Genomic DNA, 14,948 nt, shown 5'->3' with positions numbered 1-14,948 from the left:
ATTCAAAACAATAGTACTCATGTTCTTGATTTTAACCCTGGAAAGGAGGTTTCTAGCAACTCATAGTCATAATCATGATCCAAAAGCTTGAATGCATGATATAGTCTAAAAGAAAGCTAAAGAATAAATATAAAACCTAAAAAACTTGTAGTAGCATCTCCTTGATGTCCCAATATGATTAAAAACGTGTACAGTTATGTATTTATATCAAAAGGTCAAGCCAAAGCTGTGTAGGACAAGGAGAAGGAAACTTTGGCTGCAAGTAGATAGAGGAGGTGTCGTCTCCTTAAGTGCACCTATATAAAGGATTATAATAAGCTGTTTAGCACCAGTCCAAGGGAGTCTACATGGGATCCATAGCCTGCTATGGCTAGGGTGTCGATGTCCTTTTGCGTCCAATATTTCTCTAAGTGTTCCTCCGCTTCTTCCTTTACCTTATGGTGTTGTTTTTCCTTGGTTTTAATCTTGCATATCCACCATATATCACCATATTAAGATCAAAAATCTTCCTAAATAGTCACACCACGAATTAGAGATGATACAACACAATATCCTCAATGATGAATCAAAAACACAAGCTAACACAAGGCTAATTCATGTTGATCTTCAACTTATTATTCCACCTCTACACTTAATAAAATTTAACTTTGCACATCATCAACAAGTTATTACACTTATAATTACACATTTAAACCATTTGGAACTCCTTTAACATGTTAGAATCAAACGAAACCAACTAGACACACAACTAGCTCAAGCTAGTAAAACTAGTTTTCTCGATTGAACTCTAAATGACTCAATTAAGCACAAACTTGTTTGAAAACACTTTTAACCATTGTAAACACATCCTTGAACACTTATATGCTTCTTTATATCATAATTAATACATAAAGCACCCTAATTATCCTCAAAATTAGGCTAAATAAGCTAGAATAATGACACAAGAGTGCATAAATATACCCAACATCACCACCCCACACTTAAAGACTTGTTTGTCCTCGAACAACTCTAAACTCCAAGCATCATAAGACAAAAAGACTCTACACTTCCACTACATGCAAGACACTCAAGATAGTATTATAATAACTATACAAAATACAAGTTTCTACTCCAAGCATGTTACTTACACAATTGCAAGCTTATGAATTCTACTTCAAAACATCCTAGCCTCAAGAATTGACTCACCTAAGTGGGAAACTCATGCTTATCATTCAATCAAGGACATCATACAAATCACACAAGTTTACCAAACATGTTCCCTCACAACAAGAGAGTTATCCATAATCACTCATAATTAAATAATTTATTCCATGATGGATACAAGAATCAAATTTTTCTCACTCCCACAAGGAATTCACAAGTTACCCATAATCAGCCATAGGCTTTCCCTTAATGTAGTACTCCACTAATATCAGAACGATAAACTTAGGATTAATTAGGTCTTTTTTGGGTTGTAATGTAGGCTAAGGGACGGGTAGGAACTATTTTGGAATAATAGTGACTATCATCCCTAAGCGCTTTAATACATCTCTTTTTATTGTTAAAACCAATCTCCAACAACCAAATTACACCATTTTTGGCTACTCCTTTCTTTTGTTTTCATCCCTTCTTATTAAGCTCATTCACATACACTATGGTGGGAGTATTTTATGCACAACTCATTCAGTTTGGAAAATTTTTTATTCTTTTTCATTACTAAATTCCCAACCACAACACATAACAATTCTTTTGAACACCAATAACTATCACTTTGGGCTTCAATTTCAACTTTTCCTTTTTCAATTTCACATTCCTTAAATCACTAATTTTACACTAAAGCACTTAGGAGATTTGGATCAAATTAAGGTCTATAAACGAAGGGATTAAGCTATATATGAGGATGCCAAAGGAAAAGCTAAAGGCTCAATAGGGTTGACTAGGATTATACGCAATGGTAGTTCAAATAGAGGGTATAAAATAAGGATATCAAAGAAATACCTATATCATCTCCTAAAGCCACACTCTTTATTTTACTTTGCACATATATCGGGAAAGTTCTAGACATCACTGGAACAAAGAATACACAAAAATATTACATGCACATGGCACATGCTTGACTCATATAGGATCATCATAGACTCTCAGCCAATAATAGCATGAATTCAAAATTTAATCCACGAGAACAAGAGTCACAAACTTAAGCCTAGGAGTCTTAAAAGTAGCAATTCACTCAATCAACATACTTTTACCAAACAAAACACTTGCACCATCGAATAAAAAATAGCATCAACAAGAATATCTTACATAAAAAATTTTAAAATTGAGCCTAAAATTAGGAATTTCCCCACCACACTCTTAAAAATCTACTTTGTCCTTAAAGCGAACTTAAAACCAAGAGATAGAAACACTCCTAGTAGAATTTTTTGCATTAATGAGATCCATGGGACCCTACACTAAGTTTCTACTATGCTCCTTAACTCAGCTTTCTGGTAAACAGACTTCCCATTAACCTATGACTTAATAAAAAACAAAAAACTACGTGAAATAAAAATTAAAAACTAAAAAGAATACATATGTACTTAACTTGGGTTGCCTTCTAAGAAGCGCCTAATTTAGTGTTGTGACATGACCCAACTATGACTTAGTCATTCTCTTTCCTTCTCTTTCTCACTCTTGGTCTCCATTTTCTAATTCTTTTTACCCCTCTTGGGTGTAAACTCTTAAGGGTACTTGATTTTTCAATTTTAGCCTTCTTTGGATCATCAATTTGCATTATGCCAGGCTATAGTGGTAGTGTCTTAGGAAGCTCAATAAGTTCATCTAAAGAGGTCCTTCACACACTAACTACCCCACACTTATCCCCTTCAACAACATTAAACATACATAAGTCTTTATTGTGGGATAGTATGTTAAGCAGTTTGTATACTTTAAAAACTACCTCTTCATCCTCCAACCACATTATGACCATACCTTCTCTAATATTAATTAAAGCTCCTCCAGTTGCTAAGAATGGATTCCCCAAAATAATTGGTATCTATTTGTCTACTTGAAAATCTAAAATAATAAAGTCAGCGGGAATAACAAATTTACCAACCTTTATGAGGACATCCTCAATAATTCCTTTTAGACGAGCTATAGTCTCGTTCGCCAACTTCAAAAGTACAGAGCTCGGTCTAGGTTTTCCCAAACCCAATGTGTTTCTTGCCCATAAATTACTAAGTGCCTGCACCCCTCGCTGTTGCCAATCTAAATAGGGAGAGTAAACTTCCCTGGTTCTTTAAGATTTTTGGTATCTTTTGAGTAACCATAAAAGTAAACTCCTCAGTGAGTGCTACCGCTTCTACATCCTACAACTTTACCTTATTAGCAACCACATCCCTTAAGTACTTAGCGTACTTAGGCATACCATACAAAATATCTAAAAAAGGAAGGTTAATATGTAGTTCTCTAAATGTGTCAAAGAATTTCTTGAAACACACATCCTCCTTTGCCTTTTTATGCTTTTGTGGAAAGGGTAGTTGTGGGACCTTCTTCACTTCTCCAGCAGCTTTTTCTTTTGAGTACTTAGACTTCTTTGAATTTTCAGCAAATTTTTTGGATACCAGTTGGGGAGCATCTACCTCCTTAATTTCCTTGGGAGTTTCTCCATGACGCTCTTTACCACTCCTCAAAGTAATTGCCATAAATTATTTTGGATTTTTGTATCTTCGAGCAACCCACCTTAAGGCCTGGTATTTAGTGTCTATTGTAACTGCCCCAACCACAACTCTAAACTTCTTATAGCAGCTTGCTAATAATTTATTTTTACCTGGTTACTTTTCATATCCACAGTCATTTGTTCTTGACCAGTCAGAATATATTTCATCAATTCTTCCAGGTTGCTCTTTGATTAATTTTGTTGAGCTTGTTGTTGCTGAAATTATTGTGGTTGGGCATTCCATTATTGATTCGGTGGCTGAGTCTGTCACTTTATGTTGTAAGGATTACCATAATTTGGACTTTGAGTATTGCCCATATACATCACCGATTCCAAATTTGAAGTGCACATGGCTGCGAAATGGACACTATAACTACAAACTTCACACCAACCTGTAGCTTATTGGAGTGCATTGAATGTGGTTGCAGGTTGTGCTTCTCCCAACTTTAGACTACTAATTTGATTTTGTAATGCAGAGATTTGAGTAGAATGGCATTGAATTGGTCAACCTTTAATACACCTGCAACACTTTTTATAGTGCTTCTTAAATATGAATAAAATTTTAGATTTTCTTGAGCTATACAGTTCAATAAAGTGTACAACTCATCATAAGTCATCTCAAGAGCTTGACCACCTGCAGCTGGATATAGAAAAATTTTCATATCGTGATGGTGTGGACAGTCTTGAAGAAGTGCTTTGAAGCACTCCCAAGCATGATAAAGATCTTTTCTAGCTTTCTTTTAAGAACACTATCTTACTCGAAGTCTTGCAGTCTCACCTAATGGGAAGAACCAAATTAGGAATTTTCTAGTCATGTCATCCCATGATGTGATTGAATTTACTGATTTTGAATTCAACCACTTTTTTTCTTCCTCAATTAGTGAAAAGAGGAACAACGTCATCCTTACATAGTCTGTATTCACACCCGTAGGACTGAATGTGTCATTGATTTCCAGAAAATTTTGCAAGTGGACTGTGGATTTTTATGTTAAAGTCCTGTGAATTTTCCACTTCTAATTAGAAGTTGTACCATATTCTGTTTAAGCACAAAATTTTCTCCTACTGCCGACTTCTGAAATGGCGAGGTCAAATTAGTTGGAAGTGGGATTACCACTTCTCTAACTATCCTACGGGTTGCTTGTTCATCAACCATGATGGAAGGATTCTCTTGGTATTCTTGGATTTGTGGAATTTGGGGAAGAAGGATTGCGTCTCTCCCTTATTAACAGAAAAGTTGCTTAGGTTTGGAACTTGGTTCAACTAAGTCCTGATCCCTTACTAGCTTACTACTTTGTAAAACTATTTCCTATAAATATACAACCAATACCAGGAGTAAAAACACCAAAGAAATCTAAAAAGCAAAACTAAAATATAAAATAGTTACCAAATTGCAAATCCCCAGCAACGGTGTCAAAACTTGATAGTGCACATGTAAGTGTACGAAGTTCATCAAGTAGTAAAGTGGCCTTCAAGAAAGCCAAGTATTGATCCCACAGGGACTTGGTTTAAAAATGCTTTAATTCTAGTTCACAGTTTAGATTAATTTAGTGTAGGGGTACCCAAAAAGAGAGTTTGGAAATTGTAACTTCAAGAAAAGTAACAGTGCATAAAGTAAAGTCTTGAAATAATCAATGGATTAAAGACCAGCGTTAAAGCACTTCAAACAATCATACTATGTTATTAAACATCATTTGTTAACTTGATTATCTTATTTGTTGATTCGTAGGGTTAATCATATGATCATGTCTCCCGACCTCTAATAATTTACCTAACATGAACATTATAATTACATCATTGAGTGGGGATGTAATAGTCCAATTAAGTTATCCAAGTTATCATCCTACGTTTGAATAAAGTAAGTCATCTAAGTATATTCTTGTCCTAGAATCTAATTAGAATTCCTTATTTTATAAAAGAATACAAACTATACTTTGTTCATTCCCACATTCTATCTCCCTATTCCCTCTCCTGAATCACAATGTTGATAGCGGATGTATTCTAAGGGTAATCATCCTCAAAATAATTAAATCAAAAATAAAAAAACTACCAATAATGATAAGCAAAATTAAACAAATTTAATTCAAAACAATAGTACTCATGTTCTTGGCTTTAACTCTATAAAGGAAGATTCTAGCCACTCATAGTCATAATTATGGTCAAAAAGCTTGAATGCATGATATAGTCTAAAATAAAGTTAAAGAATTAATGTAAAACCTAAAATCATATTGTAGAAGATCCATGATATCACAATATATCCAAAGATAATTAAAAGCATGTACAAGGATGTATTTATATAAAAAGGGAAAGACAAAGCCATGTAGACCAAACAGAAAGAAACTTTGGCCGCATGTACATGTAGATATAGGGGGCGTCGCCTCCTTGAGTTCACCGCTATAAAGGGGGCATCACAGTCTATTTATAACCACACCAAGGGAGGCTACAGAAGCTCCATAGCCTGCTATGGATGAGGCATCACGGGCTAATCGCCTCCACAAAATGGAATATCCTTTTGCATCCAATATTTCACTAAGTGTTCCTCCACTTCTTCCTTTACCTTGTGGTGTTGTTTTACCTTGTTTTTTCATCTTGTATATCCTCCGTATATCACTTTATTTAGATCACAAAGCTTCCTGCATAATCATACCATGAATTAGAGATCATACAACACAATATCCTCAATGATGAATCAAAAACACAACCTAACATAAGGCTAGTTCATGTTGATCTTCAACTTAATGTTCCACCTCCACACTTCATCTAATTGAAATTTTCACATCATCAATAACTTATTCCACTCATGATTACACATTTAAACCATTTGGAACTCCTTTAACATAGTAGAATTAAACAAAACCAACTAGACACACAACTAGCTCAAGCTAGTAAAACTAGTTTAGTCGATTAAACTCTAAATAACTCAATTCAGTACAAACTTATTTGAAAACAGTTTGAACCATTGTAAAAATTTCCTTGAACACCTACATGTTTCTTTATATCATAATTAACATATAAAGCACCCGAATTATCCTCAAAACTAAGCTAAATAAGCTAGAATAGTAACACTAGAGTGTATAAATACACCCAACATCATAAGGTATTGGTACAAGTAATTTTAGGGACTCGTATTGTAAGCATTATTTGATCCTTCACATATTTTATTCTGCTATGGATACGGGTAATAGGTACGGATCGTATGCTGTGGTTACGACTTGGTTAGATGAGTCATATACTGGAAAGTATTTGATCAAAGTGTTAAGGCTTGGATACAAGTGGTAGATACCAATTGTATAAGAGAGCATGACTCATATGGGTCAGTCGTATCCCTATGATAGTTTTTTAAGGAATTTAAGTGAGAGTATTCTAGACATTTCCCTACTTAACCTAATTAGGACCCATAATTTCTTATACATTTAGGAGTTTATTTACCCTATTATTCTATTCATAAAAACTTATAAAATATTCCAAAACATCTCATAATTTTCTCAAGAGCTTTTTGGGAAAGAAAGCTAGGGTTTCATCCTATGGATTGCTCTGGGTCTTGCTTTGGTGACTTCTTTCCATCAATTCTTTCTTTCCCTAAAAGTTTATTTTTACTAATATAAGGGGTCTTGATAACCACATGTGAATGTCATATTTTTTATTAGAGGGATGTAGTAGTCATACCATGGGATATTCCTAGATTAAGCGGTTACATACACTAGGGCTCTTTTAGTAGGGAGAGCTGAACCAATATCGCCCGTGGGTTATTAGGATAGCCAAGAAATACAGCCCAGATAAAGGGTTTAAGTGCATGCTAAATTCGGTCCCTTTTCTCAAAACTGATATATGTATGGTTGTATGCATTATGGATGATTTTTCTTGGTTTTATGACTGGTATTATTTTATCCTTATCCTAGGATTCATGCTTGCAATTATTCTTTAACCCTGTCTACTGGAGTCTACCCATGCTATGCAGGAATCAGTCATTCACTACTCCTATTTACTATATAAATTTGGTCTCAACATTTGGAATGAAGTGGTGAGCTTCCACTCTTTTGGAAGGCATTATTCCATATTGTGGATTTTCTTTAGACACTTTTCTTTTAATTTGGATATTGGTTTTGGCCAACCAAATTTTTTTACTCTTTTGGATAGACAATTTATAGTACTTCTTGGGGTTAGTACAGGCAGGATCAGTATTGGTATCAGCCTTGGCAATGAAATAAGTCTATAGGATAACATCATTGGATGATATTGTTGGTTGTTCCATCTTATTACATTTTGGGATTAATTTTCATATTATGTTTTGGTATGCCTTTTAGTTTATGGTCTATGGTTTGGTTTGGTACGATTGGACTCAGTTGGGTCGGTCACGATTATGACCCTATTCCAGAGTCTTAATGAGAAAAATAATGCTATCATGTAATATATTAAAAATTCAACCCATCTAAGGATGGACATAGGTGGTTGGGCTGGGTAATAGGAGGCAATCCCCAGTCCTGGTTGGACTTAGGATGCCCATTATAACAAAGACTAAGGTCGGGTAGTGTCAAGTTGGTGTTAGAGCCTAGGTTCATGGTCAACTGGGAGTCCATAAAGCCGTGTTAAGTAGAGGCTCTTTTACGGGTGTGACGCATGCCACACTCATAAGAGAGAGGCTATAAGATATTTAGTAATGTTTCACTTTCTTGGTATATTATATTCAAGCTTGAGTTTTCAGTCTTGGAATCTCCTCTAATCCTTGTTTGCTTATCTTTCAGATCATGCCTCCTAGATCTGGAACATAAGAAAATTCTTCTATTTTATCTGGGGATAATGTGGAAGGGGTACATCCTATGTCTGGAGTACATCTTCGATCTCATGGTCCTATTCTTGATGGTGCTGGAGTTTCTGTTATTCCAGCTAGTTATCATTAGGTCCCTAAAGGCAATATGATAAATGCAGAATTTCATTAGTCCATTTATGTCATTGCCCAATTGGTTATTTCTCAAGTTGAACGAGGTGTAACTGGTGGTTTTTTTGATAAGGTCACAAGGGTTGGGCAATTTATGAAGATGGGTCCTCTAACTTTTACTGGAGTAAAGGTGAAAGAGGATCCATAGGGATTCTTAGATGAGATAGAAATAATCTTTTGGGTAATACAAGCTACTAATATAAATAGGGTTAACTTTATAGCTTATCAGCTCAAGGATATTGCTTATCAGTAATATGAGGAATGGGATAGGGATAGAGGTTATATGGAAGAAGGAGGGTTATGGCAGGCCTTTTCTAATGCCTTCATGGATCATTTCTTTTCTTAAGAGTTGAGGGTATTAAATATGGAGGAGTTTGTGAACCTCAAGCAGGGAAGGATGTCTATAAAGGAATATACCTTGTAGTTCAATCAGCTATAAAGGTATGCTCCTAATTTGGTAGTTCTATAAGGTCGACAATGAAGAAGTTCACTTCTAGGATAAATAGAGATTTGACTTTGGAGAGAAAGACTGCCTTGCCGATTAAAGATATACACATCTCGAGGTTGACTATTCATATACAGCAGGTTGAGAATAAGAAGAGGAAGTAGGCAGTATTTGGAAATAGGTAGGGAAAGTGAAGTGTGTTTTCTGATCAGGGAGTTACGTAGTCTCATAGAGGTAGAGATAGTGGAAAGTGGCAGAAAAGGATATGGGGGAGTTTGGGCTTCTATTATTCTAGTGCTTTTTATCAGTCAAGAGATAAGCGTCATCAAGGTGGTGACTATTATCAGTCATAGGTTGCCTAATATCAGGAGAGCAAAGGTCAGTAAATTTTTTTGTGTCCTCCTTGTCGATTCTATAGTCGTCCTCATTGGTGTTATTGCGAGAAAGAAAGGGATAAGTTCTTTAAGTATGGATAAGTAGGCCATCTGCTCAGGGATTGTTCGGTTAATAAAGTTGCTATGGGGGTGAATAAAATTCTTGTGGATTTATCTTTTGCTCCTATGCCTGGTGGTGTGACATCTGCTTTTGTTAGTACTTCTGGTTCCAGTATTGGTCGGAATGTATTGTATGCTTTGGTGTCGCAATAGAAATCCAAGTCATCACCAGTTATCATTACTGGTACATTACAACTTTTCTTTTGTGATGTATATTATTTGCTTTATCTGGGGTTATGTGACTCTATATGTGCCTGTGTCTTTTGGTTTTGATCTAAAAGTTATCTCAGATCTTTTTTCCATTTCTACCTCGATAGGTGACTTAATTATTGCTAAGAGAGTTTATAAGGGGTGTGTGCTAGCTATTGGTGGCAAACAGACCTTGGTGGATTTTTTTTGTTGGATATGGTAGATTTTGATTTAATATTAGGTATGGATTGGTTGCATTTTTGTTATGCGTCAGTGGATTTTTAGACTAGTAGGGTTATTTTTAAGTTCCTTGGTGAATCGGTTATAGAATGGGAAAGTAGTTCCTTAGCTCCTATGGGGAGGTTTATTTCTTATCTTAAAGCTCAGAGGTTAATCTATAAGAGTTATCATTATCACCTGGTCCAGGTTAATGATTCTAACTCAGAAGGTCCTTCTTTGTCTTTAGTCCCTATGGTTAATGATTTTCCAGAGGTCATTCCAGATGATCTTCCTGGTGTTCCTCCGAATAGGGAAATAGAGTTTGGCATTGATTAGCTTCCGAACACTCATCCAATTTCTATTTCTCCGTATAGTATAGCTCTGGCTTACTTGAGGGAACTCAAGGAGAAACTTAAGAATCTTATGGATATGGTCTTTATTCATATTAGTGTTTCTCTGTGGGGTGCATCGGTATTGTTTGTTCAAAAAAATAATGATTTTTTTTGGATATACATTGACTACAGACGGTTAAATAAGGTGACAGTCAAGAACAAGTATCCTCTTCCTTGGATAGATGACTTGTCTGACCAGTTACAGGGTGCCAATTTCTTCTCTATGATAGATCTTTAGTCTGGGTACCGTTAACTTAAGATATGGGAGGTGGATATCCCTAAGATAGATGTTCTTACTCAATATAGGCATTTTGAGTTCTTGGTGATGTCGTTTGGGATGACTAATGCTCCAACAATATTTATAGACTTAATAAATAGGGTTTTCATGCAATATTTGGATTTCTTTATAATTATGTTTATTGATGACATTCTGGTTTATTCACAAAGTGAGGTGGATCATGCTAATCACCTCTATGTGGTATTGCAGACCTTTAAGAAACAATAGTTGTATGCCAAGTTCTCTAAGCATGAGTTCTAGTTGAACGTCGTCACCTTCTTGGGTCATGTTATTTCTAGTAAAGGGATCATGGTGGATCTATAGAAGGTTGTTGTGGTAAAAGAGTGGCCTAGGCCCATTACTCCATTCGATATTTGAAGCTTCTTGGGTTTGGCCGAGTATTATAGGTGGTTTGTGGAATGCTTTTCTTTGATAGCTGCTCTTTAACTAAGTTGACTCAAAAGAAGGTTAAGTTTTCTTAGTTGGATTCTTGTGAAGAATGTTTTAAGAAGTTAAAGAATAAGTTCACTTCGACTTCAATCCCAACCTTGCCAGAAGGCAATGATGGGTTTGTGGTTTATTATGATTCATCTCAAGTAGGGCTTGGTTGTGTTTTAATGCATCATGGGAAGGTCATTGCCTACGGTTCCATTCAGTTGAAGGTGCATGAGAGAAATTATCCCACTTATGATTTGGAGTTGTTGGCAGTTGTGTTTGCTTTGAAAATATAGTGGCATTATTTGTATGGATGTTCATGTGGATGTCTTTTTTTATCACAAGAGTCATCAGTACATATTCACTCAAAAAGAGCTTAATCTCAGACAGAGGAGGTGGCTTGAGCTTTTCAAAGATTATGATATGAGTCTTCACTACCACCCAAGTAAGGCTAATATGGTTGTTGATGCTCTTAGCAGGTTATCCATGGGGAGTTTAGTTCAAGTAGAGAAAGGCAAGTGGGAATCGGTGAAGGATATACACTGCTTGGCTAATCTTAGAGTTCATCTCTTGGACTCTAAGTAGGGTGGTGTGATAGTGAAAGAAATGTTTTGATCATCTCTTGGTGTAGAGATTAAAGAGAATCAAGTGCTAGACCCAGTATTGATAAAATTCAAGAATGACGTTGGTGGGAAAAAGGTAATGGTGTTTGACATCAGTGGTGATGGTACTTTATGGCACTAAGAGAGGTTGTGTGTTCCTGATGTTGATGGGTTATGGCAAAGGTTTTTGGCTGAGGTGCATGAGTTGCACTATGTTGTTCATCTTAGCTCGACTAAGATGTACCTGATATCAAGGAGATCTACTGGTGGAATAGAATCAAGAGAGATATGGCTGATTACGTGACCAAGTGCATGGTGTGTCAACAGGTTAACATTGAGCACGTGAGGCTAGAAGGGTTGTATTAAGAAATTAATTTGCTCGAATAGTAGTGGGAAGTGATCAACATGGACTTCATTACCGGTCTTCCTCGGTCTTGAAATCAGTATGATTCGATTTGGGTCATCATGGATATGATGAACAAGTTTGTGCTTTTCTTGATAGTATGGACTACCTTTACGATGTAGGATTATGGGCAGTTGTATATTCAGGAGATTATGAAGCTGCATGGGGGTTCCTATTTCTATTATTTTTTATCGTGGTATGCATTTTACATCCCATTTCTATTAGACTTTCTAGAAAGGGTTGGGGACTAAGGTTAGTCTAAGTACTGCTTTTCATCCATGGTTGGATGGGCAAGCAAAGAGAACTATTTAGACACTTGAAGATATGCTTCGAGCCTCTGTGATTCACTATGGTGGCAATTGGGGTAAGCATCTACCTTTGGTGGAGTTTGGTTACAGTAATAGTTATCATTCGAGTATTGGTATAGCTTCTTTTGAAGTGTTTTTAGGTAGGTGGTGTAGATTTCCTATTGGGTGATTTGAGATTACAGAAATGAACATGTTTGGTTCTTATTTGGTCTATCAAGCTATTGAGAAGATGAAAGTGATTTTGGATAGGCTTAAAGGCACCCAAAGTCATCAAAAGTCCTATGCGGATGTTAGGCATAGAGACTTGGAGTTTGAGGTTGCGGATAGGGTATTCCTCAAGTTGTCTCCCATGAAAGGGGTGGTGTGGTTTGGCAAAAAAAGGAATCTCAGTCCTCGGTTCATTGGTCCTTATGTAATTTTGCAGAGAGTTGGCAATATTGCTTATGAGTTGGAGTTTCCATCAAGCTTAAGTTTGGTTCATTCAGTCTCTTATGTTTCTATATTAACGTGCCTTGGTGATCCTTCTTCGGTTGTTCCATTGTAAGGACTGGATATTTTGGATCCTCTGTCTTATGAAGTGGTCTCGATTGAGATATTAGATAGGCAAGTTTGTCTATTACGAACAAGGAATATGGCTTCATTTAAGGTTCTATAGAGGAACTATAAAGTCGAAAAAGCTACTTGGGAAGCGGAAAAGGACATGAAGTCCAAGTATCTACATTTGTTTTTTGCTCTTGGGATTCGTGAGGAAGTTATGTCTTTTTTTTGTGTTCTTTAAAGAAAAGATTAACATCCTTACCTCTTTATTTCAAAACTTTGTTAAAGAGATGTTTGACAATATAAATGACTTTGTATGTGGTTACCCCTACCTTGTCCGCCATTCAGGGATGAATGTTCCTAGTGGGGGAGACTAAAATATCCTAGATTTTCACCATTAGAAAATTTCCTGGAAATCTATTCTTCAAACCTAATAAGACTCATAGGTAAGAGCCGTATGCTGGGTACAAGTGGTATGGTCCTGTCATATGCTAACCAGTGTTAGTTGGTGGGATGGTTTTGGTCACTGGAATGAGTACAACGTAGTGGTGTTAGTTGTATAGGATTGGTATGAGTCATATCAGGGACTTATACAGTGGGCAGTGTTTGATCCTCCTTGTATTTTATTTTGCCAGGGATACGGGTAATGGGTATAGATCATATGTTGTGGTTACGACTTGGTTGTATGATTCGTATACTGTATAGTGTTTGATTAAAGAGTTGAGTCTTGGATATGTGTTTTGGATACCAATCGTATAGAAGGGTATGACTCGTATGGGTCAGTCGTATCCCTGTGATGGGTTTTTAAGGGATTTAAGTGAGGATATTATGGACATTTCCCTACTTACCCTAATTTTGAACCCACAACTTCTAATATACTTAGGAGGTTATTTACCCTATTATTCTATTCATTAATACTTAGAAACTATTCCAAAACTTCTCATAATTCTTTCAAGAGCTTTTGGGGGTAAGGAAGCTAAGGTTTTATTTTGTGGATTTCTCTGGGGCTTTCTTCAGTGATTTCTTTCCATCAATTCTTTGGTATAAGGCATAATTCTCTTCCCTAATTGTAATTTCAACTAAAGGCATAGTTTAAATGATTGATTTCATGGTTTTACTATTTCCTAATTATGGTTTTTCAACTATTATTTGGGGTGTTTTGATATTGAACACTTGGTTATGGTTTCCTGTGGTTTTAACTATGCTTTTATATGCATTATTGGTGGTTTTGAACTATTGGATTTCATGGTAATTGTTTAATGATCTTTAGAATTAATTTTGGTTATATTATGCCCCTAAGGTGTTTGATAACATGCTAATAAAGATATGTTTATTGCATTGACTTCTTTTAATGGAACTCTTGTATGTTTTAAACTAGATAAAGGATTTATGCATGGTTTAAATGGTTTGAAAAGTATAAAGGCCAAATATTTATGCTTGTGGAGAACATGGAAGTCTCCCAAGTAGATTTAATATGGAATATGGAAAGGGTACCTAAGGTCCTCTTAATGTATGTGGTTTGGCTAGGGATATTACTTGCAAGTAAGGAGTGGTATGACGATACCACTAATATTGGCCTTGGTTAATAAATGGTAAATGTTTTGTTTGGACATAGTTTTAATTGAGCATTAAAGGTGAGGTATGTAGCTAAGCCATGGAAGGTGTCCATCTTGGGGGAACCAAAACCAGAAACTAATATTTACTAATATAAGTGGTCTTGATGACCACGTGCGAATGTCATATTTTATATTGGAGGGATATACTAGTCATCCTATGGGATATTCCCTGGTCATACGGTTAAATGCACTAGGGCCCTTTTAGTAGGGAGAGTTGCACCCATATCGCCCGTGGGTGGTTAGGTTAGCCAAGTTACACAGACCAGGTAAAGGTTTTTAAGTGCATGCTAAACTCGGTCCCTTTTCCTGAAACTTATTTATGTATGGTTGTATGCATTATGGATGGTTTCACTTGGTTTTATGACTGGTATTATTTTATCCTTATCCTAAGATTTATGCTAGCAATTATTCTTTAACCCAGT

At 36.0% G+C, this 14,948-nt stretch overlaps 1 pseudogene; it reads right to left on the bottom strand.

The window, feature by feature from the left end:
- The window catches only part of LOC124887721, a 57,212-nt pseudogene extending 53,550 nt beyond the window's left edge, over nucleotides 1-3,662 (bottom strand).
- Nucleotides 3,663-14,948: the final 11,286 nt, after the last annotated feature.

Source organism: Capsicum annuum, chromosome 10 (genome assembly GCF_002878395.1).
Source record: "Capsicum annuum cultivar UCD-10X-F1 chromosome 10, UCD10Xv1.1, whole genome shotgun sequence".
NCBI lineage: Eukaryota > Viridiplantae > Streptophyta > Magnoliopsida > Solanales > Solanaceae > Capsicum > Capsicum annuum.
Note: the sequence above shows the minus strand (reverse complement) of the source record. Positions and strands in the feature narration are given on the sequence as shown.